We start from the raw sequence: 11,529 nt of genomic DNA, 5'->3' as shown, positions 1-11,529 counted from the left end.
TTTGGGCTTCGTGCACTGCAGTTTTTTCCATTCTTTTCCTGGGAGTGATTCCTGTATTACTCAGAAGGGGAAGATTGGAGAGACCTTACTTTCTTTCATCCACATTTGTTTCAATTCTCCAATTCTATTCCCATTTATTCTTCTCCCGCTGCATAGCACCATGGCTGACAACATAAACACAATCTCCTCTTGAAAAAAATTGGTGAAAACTGCATCTCCTCCTGTAGGTCTTCTCTTTCTCTGACTACATACACTATGGAATCCATCATTCTATTTGAAAACTTAATATTCAATCAAAGCCCAGACTTAAACTACTGTGCACCATCTACAGATAGACCCCTTGAAACTGTGGTATTCAGATGTAACTGAAACTATAAGATGAACCTGTAAACAATATGAGAAATATTTTACAAGACAGAGAAATCCTAATATTAAATTTAGGGCTAGTAAAATATTGTATGCCAGTATGAAACAATAAATCAAGACAGCACCTTACAGACATTTGCCAGTTTACTTTAAATATCTAATCATAGCAAGGGTCAACATAATTGATGGGATAATTATCTGCTACTGAACTTTAGTGCACAGAAAAAATAAATTAATTTTCATCCAACAGTCATCAGCTTTGCTCTGCTTTAGCCTCGTGTAGCATGTGATAGTTCAGTTTCCCAGAAGCTGCATCCAAACCTTTTACAAAACTATGCAATTCCACAAGGGACTGAAGTGCCACTTTCACAGATTTAATTTATTCCTTAGGGTGACACCAGAGGAATCATCTAGTTATGTCTTTCATATAAGAAACTTTTGCAAAAATCTTCTGTTTCAGAGCTGACATAACATTGGGGATTTAGTGTAACCATTCCCCTTTATCAGGGGCAAGCAACCCTCATCCCCCTGGATCACTAGGTTTAAGAGCACTTTAAACCTAGTGAAAGGAGGACACATAGTTACACATTCCCTACAGCTGCTTCCAAGACCACTCAGAAACCATCTCAAATATTTCAAGACCTAAATCCAATCTGAGAAGATCACTTGGCAATGTATGAAGTGTGCTGGCACTGCTTGAGTGCAGAAACTTTTCTGTAACAGTACAAATGTGCAGTTTCAATTTTATCTATACATGTTATTTTTGTTCTCTGCCAAAAGAATCCTTCTGATCAAAACTGCTAGTCCTGTAAATTTATGACATCCAATGTCGCTATTTTCACATTTAATAAATGCCACTGTCAAATCACTATCTGAAAGATTATTGTGGTAGATCAGGTAAAACCAACAAATCACATTTTGGAATCATTCCAGCTAAATATACAAAACTAAGAGTGTGGTTGTTACTTATGTTTTCATGTGTGTACCTCTCCTAGCATCTTTACTGCAGGCTGCTCGTTATCATCGTGCTGTTGAGGCAGAAGGAAGGAATAATTATTACATCAGCAGCTTGCAGAGAAGAAGGGCTATTTCCTACCTGTGATGCCTAGTATCACACACTAGTATTTTCCAAATTCAGATTCTTTATTCTAAGAAGACACACCTGGAACAGCTTTCTGAGAGAGTATATGCCAACTTTGCACTGGAAGCCATAATTCTTCCCTACCTTCTACACCACAAACAACTTGTTTTAGAAGCTGACAACCAAAACTTTCACCCATCTTGCCACCAAGACTTAAAAAAAACACTTGACACTGCATCTTTCAACTGGGTGACCAACTAGAAATATATGTGTAACATGTCTAGTGTGAACAGACAACTAATCTGCAGAAAGATGTATTTCTCAATAAAACAAGACCTTTAACATCATACTTTGTGTTGCTTTCTAAAGTCTTCAGCCTGGAGAAAATTGTTAACACAATGTTATCTTCAACAAATTGAATATCTTTGCCAGTGCCTATGATTTCAGACAATGCAGGCTTCTAAGATAAAAAAGAAAGTTGTTTAGCTAAAAACAAACAATTACCTGTCCACTCACATGCATTCCAGTGAAGTCTCCTCTTAAAGTAAGTGCAGGCCTCTCTTTAAACAAACCATATTATTACAGGGAAGAAAAATGTTTCCTTTCATTGCTTTACTGCAAAACCATCAAATAGACGAGAAACCAGTCCAAGACTGGCCTGTAGGTCCTGCACATATCTTTCACAACTGCTTATCTGGAGACCATCAACTCCTTTGATGGCACACCATTCTTTTACACTGCAGGCGTCTTGTACACTTGAAGAGGTATAATTTCTTGACTATCCTAAATATATCACAAGATTTTAATTTAGTCCACAATAGGATGACTAAAACCAACAAAAATTGTCTCTCTGGGATCATTATTGATTAAAGGAGAGAAGGGAGAGAAAAAGAGGAGGAATTTTAGTAACACCTGTGACATACTAACTTCAATCAGCTAGAATCACAAAACTGTCCTAAAACCTAAGACAGAGAGCAACTGCTGCAAAGCTACTATTCTATTTCATAATTAGAAGTTCAGTCTACCATTAACATTTTAGCTACTGAAAACATCTCGCCCCTTTCCGTCGATAAACTAGCATTACTAATTCAATTTCTCCTCCCAAGAGGAGACTTGCCCAGTTACAAATCTCTACAGACCTGGAAGACTTGTACATGGCTGCACTATAGTGAAGTGGTCCCAGGAATATGATACTGGGCTAAATATTTCAGAGACTTTCTATCTTTTTTTGCCTCCAACCCGCCAAGTGAATAGGCTTCGACACTTCAGCTCTGTTTCTTCTGCCTTTGCTCTCTCCCTGTGTCTCTGTCCCATCCACCACAAGACCCTCAACAAGGATCCTGTCCAGACTTAAAAGCTGTTACAAAATAGAGGTTAGAAAACCAGAAAAAATCACAAATGTTATATGTTAGAAATCACTACCTCTATTTTAGGACAGTTAGAAGATTTCAGGTAGAAACACACGAGTTGAGAAAGAAAGATCTCCTTTAGAAAATTCCTCAGCAAATGCACAATAAAATAATTTTTCCCCACCCTTGGCTTATGAGTTTATTGCATTTGATGTAGCAACTATAGTTTTGAAGTAGAGAATATAAATTTCAATATTCTTCTATTTAATCATGAAAGCACAAAAGCACAAACCTTACATTTGCAAAGACACATCAAGGCTTCAGACACAGCCACCAAAACTCAATTTTTCCCTTTGTTTTTTACAAATTTTGGGAAATATCCTTTACCTCAACTTTAAAAGAGTGACAAACAATTACAAGGTAAATATTATATTTTTTTTATTTGCTGCATTCTTCACAGAATTTTGCTGAAGTAGAAATACTTGTGATTCCCTTCAAAGTTTCTTGGCAGGAAGGTAGACAGAGGAAGCACATGTCTATGCTTGATTTTCCTCTTTTGGCCCATTGAAAATAATATGTGAAGAAAAATTCAAACCCAGAGTTTTCTTCATCTCTCGTAGTTGATGGAATAATTTAAATTTGAAATTCAAGTTTTGAATCCAAACCCTCACATCTGTATTTATGTTTTTGTGCTAATAAAGCAAAATTATTTACAGACATTGCTTTTGTTGGTGTGTGTAGGGGAAATCCATTAAAACACTTAGCACTGCAATATATGAGCAGTCACTCTTCTGTTTTTCTTGCTATACTCATCTGGTCAATCTTTTTGCCAATTAGCTCAGGACTGTGGACAGTCCATGCTGCACAGAGGCTGTTCAATGCACTTAATACAGCCTAAATTCTGTCTATCTGAACACCTTGTTTAACTTCTATAACTTACTAAGAAGAAATTAATAATGATTTTCTAAGGAAATGTAGAATATGTATCAATGCAATCTTTCAGAACAAGTTAGACAAACTTGTGCCAGAAATGACTTAGTGGCAGGAGAGGAACTAAAATTTGTCTTTCTGGATTTCTAGTCCTGTGTTTTTATTATTCTATATATCATCATTCCTGTGAACTCTACCATAAGCACCAGGACAGATACATGAGACTGTGTGTGCTCTTTTGGCATGTGTCAAGTAGAATCATAAAATCATTAAGTTGGAAGAGACCTTCAAGATCACCCAGTGCAACTGTCCACCCAGCACTACCACTCCTCTTCTCCAGTCTAAATAAACCCAGTTCCCTCAGCCACTCTTTCTAAGACACACTTCATAGACCTTTCATGAGGGTCCTTCTCTGGATAAATATTTTATCTTGTTTTTATGAATATTTACTTCCATTTTTGATTCTACTCCTCCTAGGCAAAATCTAGCATGCAAGTGAGAGGTAAAGAGTAGGAAAAGAGAATATTGCATAGATCCTGCACTCAAATAACACAAAATTACACATTATATAAATTATATTGCCATAGACACTCTGCCAGAAAATATATATATATATATATATATATATAGTATTTTAGATACATTTTTCTGGACCACTGCTGAAAAACCACTGAATTCCAGGCCGAGATCCCTTTCAGTTCTGGGATAATTCTGTGATCTGGTTTCTTGGATATCTATTACTCTGGATGTTTTCATATTAGTAAAAAAAAAAAAAACAAAAAAAAATCAATATGACACTTTAGCATGAAGTATTCCACCTGTAGTAACAAGATAAGAAATATCTTGCCAAGTAAACTCATTAGTACTTTCAGCATAGTTTTCTGTTACCAACAGAGCAATAGAAGATGCTGCCCACAGCTTTCACTTCCCTCACATTCTCTTAGTGCCCGTAATTTGTTTATGAGGAATGCTGCAGCATACATCCAAAACTAGTAGCCATTTATTTGTCTCATTCACCAGTTTTTCTGATCCCTTTCTGAATCTGCAGGTTATGTTTTCCAAATTTTCTGTGGATGAAATTTCAAGAAAGAAATAAGTACTTATATCTGTTTTAAATCTACTTCTTTCTTGTTTCATTAAGTATCACTAGTTTTTGCATTATTGGATTTGTAATTCAGGTTATTTTTTGCCTTTACAATTTTGCAAACCTTGAGTACTGAAACGAGAAAGAGCTGAAGAGCTGAATGCAATCAGAAACTTAAAATCACTATCTAAGATCTATATTTAAATATTTAAACTACTATAAACAATCAAAGTGATTCAAAGCCCACACAACAAGAGCAATAATACTGAGTTTTCCAGTGCTGAATTAATATTATTGGATGTTGTATTTGAAAAAAAACCAAAACATTGATAGGATGCATCTGTTTTCTTGTATTGGATAGAGTCTGATAGACTTTTCACAATTGCTTGATCACATATTGAACCTCCTTATACTTGTCTCCACAGCACTTGACAATAAAGTGATCCAAAACTTAATTTCATTTTGTGTGGAAATGTACTTCCTTTGGCCTGATAACTTTATTGGATGTTCCTATTCCCTGGGCACTGATAGAGAGTGAATAATTGTTCCTTAATCCATTTTTTCATAGCCTACACAATGCTGAGCAACACTACCCATCTATCTCCTGCTGTCTGTTTTGCAGGCTGAATAGTCCTAGTTTATTAAATATTTCTTATTATTAAATCTGTTCCATTTCTTTGATCATGCTTGCCATCTTTTTACTTTCACAGGCTGTACCTTTCTGAGATAGGATGATTAGAACAGCATGAAGCACTCAAGATATGTATGTACCATAGGTTTATACAACAATGTAATCAGATATTGTGGGTTTCTAAATTAATTTGCTAATAATACTTAACATTCTTTCTCTCTTTTTCATTGCTCTTGACATGAATCTGATATTTTTCTAGAGCAGCTTATAATAATGTAAGATGTTTTTGCTGAGTGGAGCCAGAAGATGTACCTGACAGGGTAGAGGTAACAGTTATTGTTTTACCTATTTGCATTGTTTTCAATCTATTGAAAATTTTCAGTTCCTGCCTTACTTAATAACCATTTCTACAAAACAAATTTGTGCAATGATTTTCAGCCAATGTTCATTTTTTTAAAAATTTTGTATTGAGTCACTAGCAAAATTTTCCATTTCACCATTTACTCCCTTTCCAGTATGAATGTTTTCATGGCAGCACTTCTAAAAGAGACAATAGCCCATGTTGAAAACTTCGTGTCTCAACTCATTACCTCAAGAGAATCTTTATTTAAACATCTTCTGCATAGCAATGGGAAAATAATGGAAAGACATGAACAAATATTTTAAACATTAGAATGACATAATAAAATTAAATTAAAGCTTAGTAATAAAGGACTTAACACATGAGGAAAAAGGTGACCTAAAATATCTACATATGATGAGATGATAAGAAGTCATTATACTTGCTTTCAAAAATTACCTTAAAAGAAAGGAATCATGAACCACTTATATACTGTGAGTTTGATAAAAAAAAAAAAAAAATTGAATTTCACTGACAGATGCATGAAGCTGTGAAGTAGAAAAGTTGCAGTATATATTTTCAAAAGGTCCTTGAAAGATCACTAATCCAGTTCTCTGTCCAAAGCATCATCAGGTAAGTGTAACCTGGTTTACCCACTTTGTCCATGCCTTAAAAACCAGAAATTACTACATTGTTTGGAAATCAGCTTCAATGCTAAATATTAGATTTTTTTTCCTTAATATCCTGTCTTAACCATTCTTAATTTAACTTACACCTGTTTTATCTTATTCTTCTTTCATGCACCAAAGTGAAAAGCCTCTATATTCCCAATGACATCCCCACAGGTGCTGTGGGGCTGCTCTTAGATCCTCCCAAAGTTGCCTCTTCTCCACACTGAACAAACCTGACTCCTTCAGCCACTGCTGGTCAAGTCTATCAAGCTGACAATTTCCCTCATCTTACTGATCTTTTAATATGTCAAAGATTTTAATTTGGCTATATAATAATTACTATAATGGATCTAAGATTTGTATAATAGGATTCTATGTGACCCACAGAAATATTAGTAAAGCATTTCAGATACACTGTGATTATTAGTAACAATTTCTAACAAAGGGAATCTAATTTCTAGGAAAACCTTCCTAAAAGATAATATGAGAACTGTCACAATTCTTAAATTAATTTTTGCTGCATTTGTTAATGTAATGAATGTAATTAATTTCCACTGAATTTACTAATATGAACAGCCTAAACTTAAAGTAGTTCACAAATTTCCATATAACATAAGCAGCATTTATTATGTGAGTATACACACTTACATATCTCATACATATATATATATATATACAAGTTTTTATGGCCTCATGTGGGATCTTTCCAATGCATCATATTCTGTGACTTTGTAATTTGATATAGAGATATGACTAGTTACTTTGAATTAGTGTATTTAGATTCACAATCTGTGTGCACATTGTGAATCACCCTCATTCACAATGTGCACACCGATATAAAAAGTAGAATATTTTCAAACTTCTACAGAATTTATAATTCAAAGTGCTAGTATTTTTTCCCTGCATAGATTATTTCCAAAGATTTCTTGTTTACAGAAAAGAAGATGTCCCAAATTTAATTTAGTCAAATCTAACAGCAGCTTGTTAGTAATTTGTGGACAAAGCACAATTTTCATGAAACATAAGTTCCTCTTTAATGTAATTTTCATGAAACCATCCTTCAGGATGTGTGCAGCCTTCAGGTCAGTAAGACAGAGATTCAGAAGACCTTATTCTCTAAGGAAAAAAATGTCTATTTGTATTCCTATTTGAAATTATGCACACAAGGAGTCATCAAACCTACTGTTTTCTTCAGTACATCATTAATTTATGTAGGCTTGGAAAGTGCACTTTGGTCCTAATTTAAATTTATGGTGTTCAGGAAATTGTTTATTACGATTGGTTCTTTAAGAGGAAAGTTTAGGGCTGAAATTAAGTTGTCTGATTATTACTTTATCAAAGTGATGAAAAATATTGAAATACACTCAGGGTATTTCAGATACTGAAATTAAAGTTCCACTTATCTACCACAGGCAAAACTTTCCAGAAAAATGTTGAATAGGCAGTTTCTGAAAGCTATCTGTTATGAAGGTATTTGCTTATTTATTCTTGTTTCCAACTTTGAGTCATTGCTGTTTCTTTTGTAGGTGGAAGTAATGACAACACTGAAACAGCTTTGAGAGACTATTCTCTGGTTCAGTGAACTGAAAATTACACAACCTCTCTTGAGGTTCTGTTTAAATTTTTGAAGTGGTTATACAAAATCTTCAAAGATGTTTGCATTCCAATGAGACAGAGTAGAAAATAGACTGGGGACAAATCTAGCTTACCTTATCCACTCAGGTTGTCCTATGGATGTTAATGACACTATTTAACATGAAAAATATATGAAAATAAATTTTATTATATTATACTTGTTATGAGAAACACATAAGATGCTTTCCATACATGAAAGAAATAATTTTTAATAGCATCATTATAAAATCTGTTATTGTGTAGTACTTTCTTTAATAGTCTTTATGTGAATCATTTTTAGATTTCATAGTACTTTTCTATGTTGAGGGGGTGGGTGACCTAGAATATAAGTTTCCAAAGATGTTTTCAGACAGTAAAGTGTGGGAAGGAATGTTTCCAAATGTTTGACTATTTCCTCAGCAGTTTTCCAATGCTTTTTTTTCTGGTGTTTTTTATATTTTGGCTAATCTCTGAGTGGATGTGAAAATACACATGTTAAGAATGAAAGGTAAATCCCCTACTTCATGCTGATTATTCATGCTTGAAAAGAGAGGGGGAAAAGGGAACTAGAAGCAGGCTGAATGCTCTTTCCACCTGAACTACAAGAACTGGGTATGAGTTTGCTTCACCATACACATGCTTTTCTGGGTTTCTAAACAGATAATGTGACATAAATTTTCTTAAAATGCCACCTCAATGGATGAAACATTAACTCCCAAGATTGTCAAGAGTTCTGAGAAATAAGATATGTTTCCTCAGAGGAAGCTTTCCAAAGACACCTATCTTGTTTGTCAGTTCTAGGAATATCACTTATAAAGATTCAGTCAAGAATTCATAAAAAAGGGACATAGATTACTTCTCCATGGTATGTTATGCTGTGTTATGTTACTCTAAATATATCCTTAGTGCTAATGCCTTGAAAATATTTTAATATAAGACCAGTAAGACAAGTCAAACTCCCCAATACAAAGCTAATGTGATCTTGTCTGTAGAGGAATAAAAATTTAAATCTGTGATTATTTTCTACAAATACACTATGATGAAAAAGACCATGTTAACATAATCTGAAAATATGAATACTAATGCCTCTGGCTCTGAAAAAAGTGATAAATATTTTAATTATATACCATAACATTTTATTAAGTAGAATGTTGAATATGGCACTCAGTAAATTGTAGAGTTTTTTGATTAGTATATACAGTTCATCCAGGAATTTCTTTTCTTATATGAGTAAATGTCTGGTAACGGAATACATTTTATTGTTTCTATATATTTTTCTGGTGTCTTAACACCCTACTTATTAAAAACTAAAGCCTTATATATTAAAAAGTACTCATCATTTTTCAGAAACAATAAATCAATAAACATGATATCTGAAATAACTGCAACAGGTTTCGATTTTTATTATTTAAAATAAAAATCTGCACTCAAATAATCACTGTGTCCTTCAGAGGTTCAGTTTGTGGTTTCACTAATGATAAGTCTAAGGCCTTGTGAATTACTTCTAGCTTCACTGGACTGTGAATTACTTCTAGATTCACTGGACACTGCCCGTGGATGCATACTGATAAATCACAATAAATATGAGGAAAAAACAAAGAGATTATTTTCTACAGACTTACACAATTGTACTCAAATGAACAAATATAATCTTCAGTCTTACACTGATGTCTCACCATGAATGCTAGGAATTCTTAACAGGCTTTTACAACTGGTCATGAGTAAAAATTTTGAGGAAAATGGTAACCTACTGAGTGGATATACTGGTTTATGAAGTAGGTAAATGCTGAAAATACTAGTTGGTTTTCTGTCTGAAATTTCCCCTTAGGCATGTAATGTGTTTTATAATGGGCTAAGAATGCTTCCTTAAAATGCCTGTTTTTGAGATTATAACTCTCTTCTTTGCCAAGTAAACCCCGAAACAAAACTCTGGAAGGTTTGTCAACTTGTGGTATAATTACTACAGAGAAATAAAACTGCAATTCTCAAAACATTAATAAATATTATTATATTTATTTTTAGTTTTATAACTTCTCATCCTTCACGCTACTTAGCTTCTATAAATCTGTTCAGATTAGCAGTTACCATTGGGGTTATTTTATGAAAATGCTGGTCAGAAGTTTTATGTGTCTTCTCTCATGTGCCTTGGTGAAAACTTTATCCCACCACAAGCAGACCTCAATATTATTAAATTATGTTGCACATTTGAGGTGAAATATTTTGGCATAATGAAGAGATGACTTTGAAGTTGACATTCACATTCTGTAGTGAGACTATGAATAGTAAATGCAAAGGTTGGTTACTGAATTGATCCTTCAGGACTTAGGGTTTGTAATGTTAAACTCATGGTCAGCAAATCTAGGGAAGTATTGGTGATCAGCAGATTTCTTTACTTGAAATATTAAAGTAATGACACAATGAAATATATTGGTGGAAATCATGAATGTCCTTTGATTTGTGAATTTTAATTCACATTAGTAAATTTGAAAATAATAAGTAGGCATGACCATGACTTTTTCAGGGGATATAAACAAATGCAATTAAGTAAACTGTCTTAAATGTAAGGGAAAATATGTACTAAAATACTCCCATGAATAATTGCTCTGTTGCCATTGATTAGATTGATGACCACATGTGATGGCTGGGCCATTGTCACATCTAATTTCTCCACACATGCCTGCCTGGACAGTAACCTTATCTTACCCTGCAGACCCTGTTTATTCAGTGGCTGTGTTTTGCCAGTTTAGAATATAAGCCACTTTTATTTCTTTTTATTATTTTCAGTACAGTGGGATTCTAATCCTTGACAGAAAATATTAAGCAGTGAGCAAAGAATACATTTTTTGATGAGTTTTGGACTTATCCCATTTGCATTTTGTTGTTGTTGTGTTTAGTTACTTAAAGCTTTTGGGGGTTTGGCTGGTATTTATCTAATTTCTTCACTTTGATGGGGGAATTTTTTAATGTCTCCCCTGACCACACACGGGAATATATATATATAGTACATTTATATGTGTGTGTGTGTGTGTGTGTGTGTCTCTGTATGCCTATGATGACTAGATCACATCGTCTGACCTTTAAATTAAGACAGACCAGTGCATACTCAGTTACACTGCATTGAGACTAATAAATATTACACAAATATAGAAAATTTTCAAGAGACAGAAAATGCAACACTTCTCTTAGCAAACTTTTCTAGAGATAGAATTTTTTGTGAATTTTAAAGAATTCTCCTAGGTTTCTTATTTGAATGTTTCTGGCTTTTATATTGGTTATATTGATCACCTTAAGAGCCCCTTAACAGTTATTTCTCCTGCATGGAAATACTTATGCACTATAATAAAATGAATGCTTGTCCCTCTCTTTAATAAACCAAAATAAAATTATGGAGATATTTTGATCTTATCCTTTGTTTTTCTAGATTGTCTTCAATTTGGGAAGATGTTTTTCTTCATCATGCAGG

Source organism: Onychostruthus taczanowskii, unplaced genomic scaffold (assembly GCF_017590055.1).
Source record: "Onychostruthus taczanowskii isolate IOZ18803 unplaced genomic scaffold, ASM1759005v1 scaffold2, whole genome shotgun sequence".
Classification (NCBI taxonomy): domain Eukaryota; kingdom Metazoa; phylum Chordata; class Aves; order Passeriformes; family Passeridae; genus Onychostruthus; species Onychostruthus taczanowskii.
The sequence above is the reverse complement of the archived record's forward strand: the minus strand, read 5'-3'. Positions refer to the sequence as shown.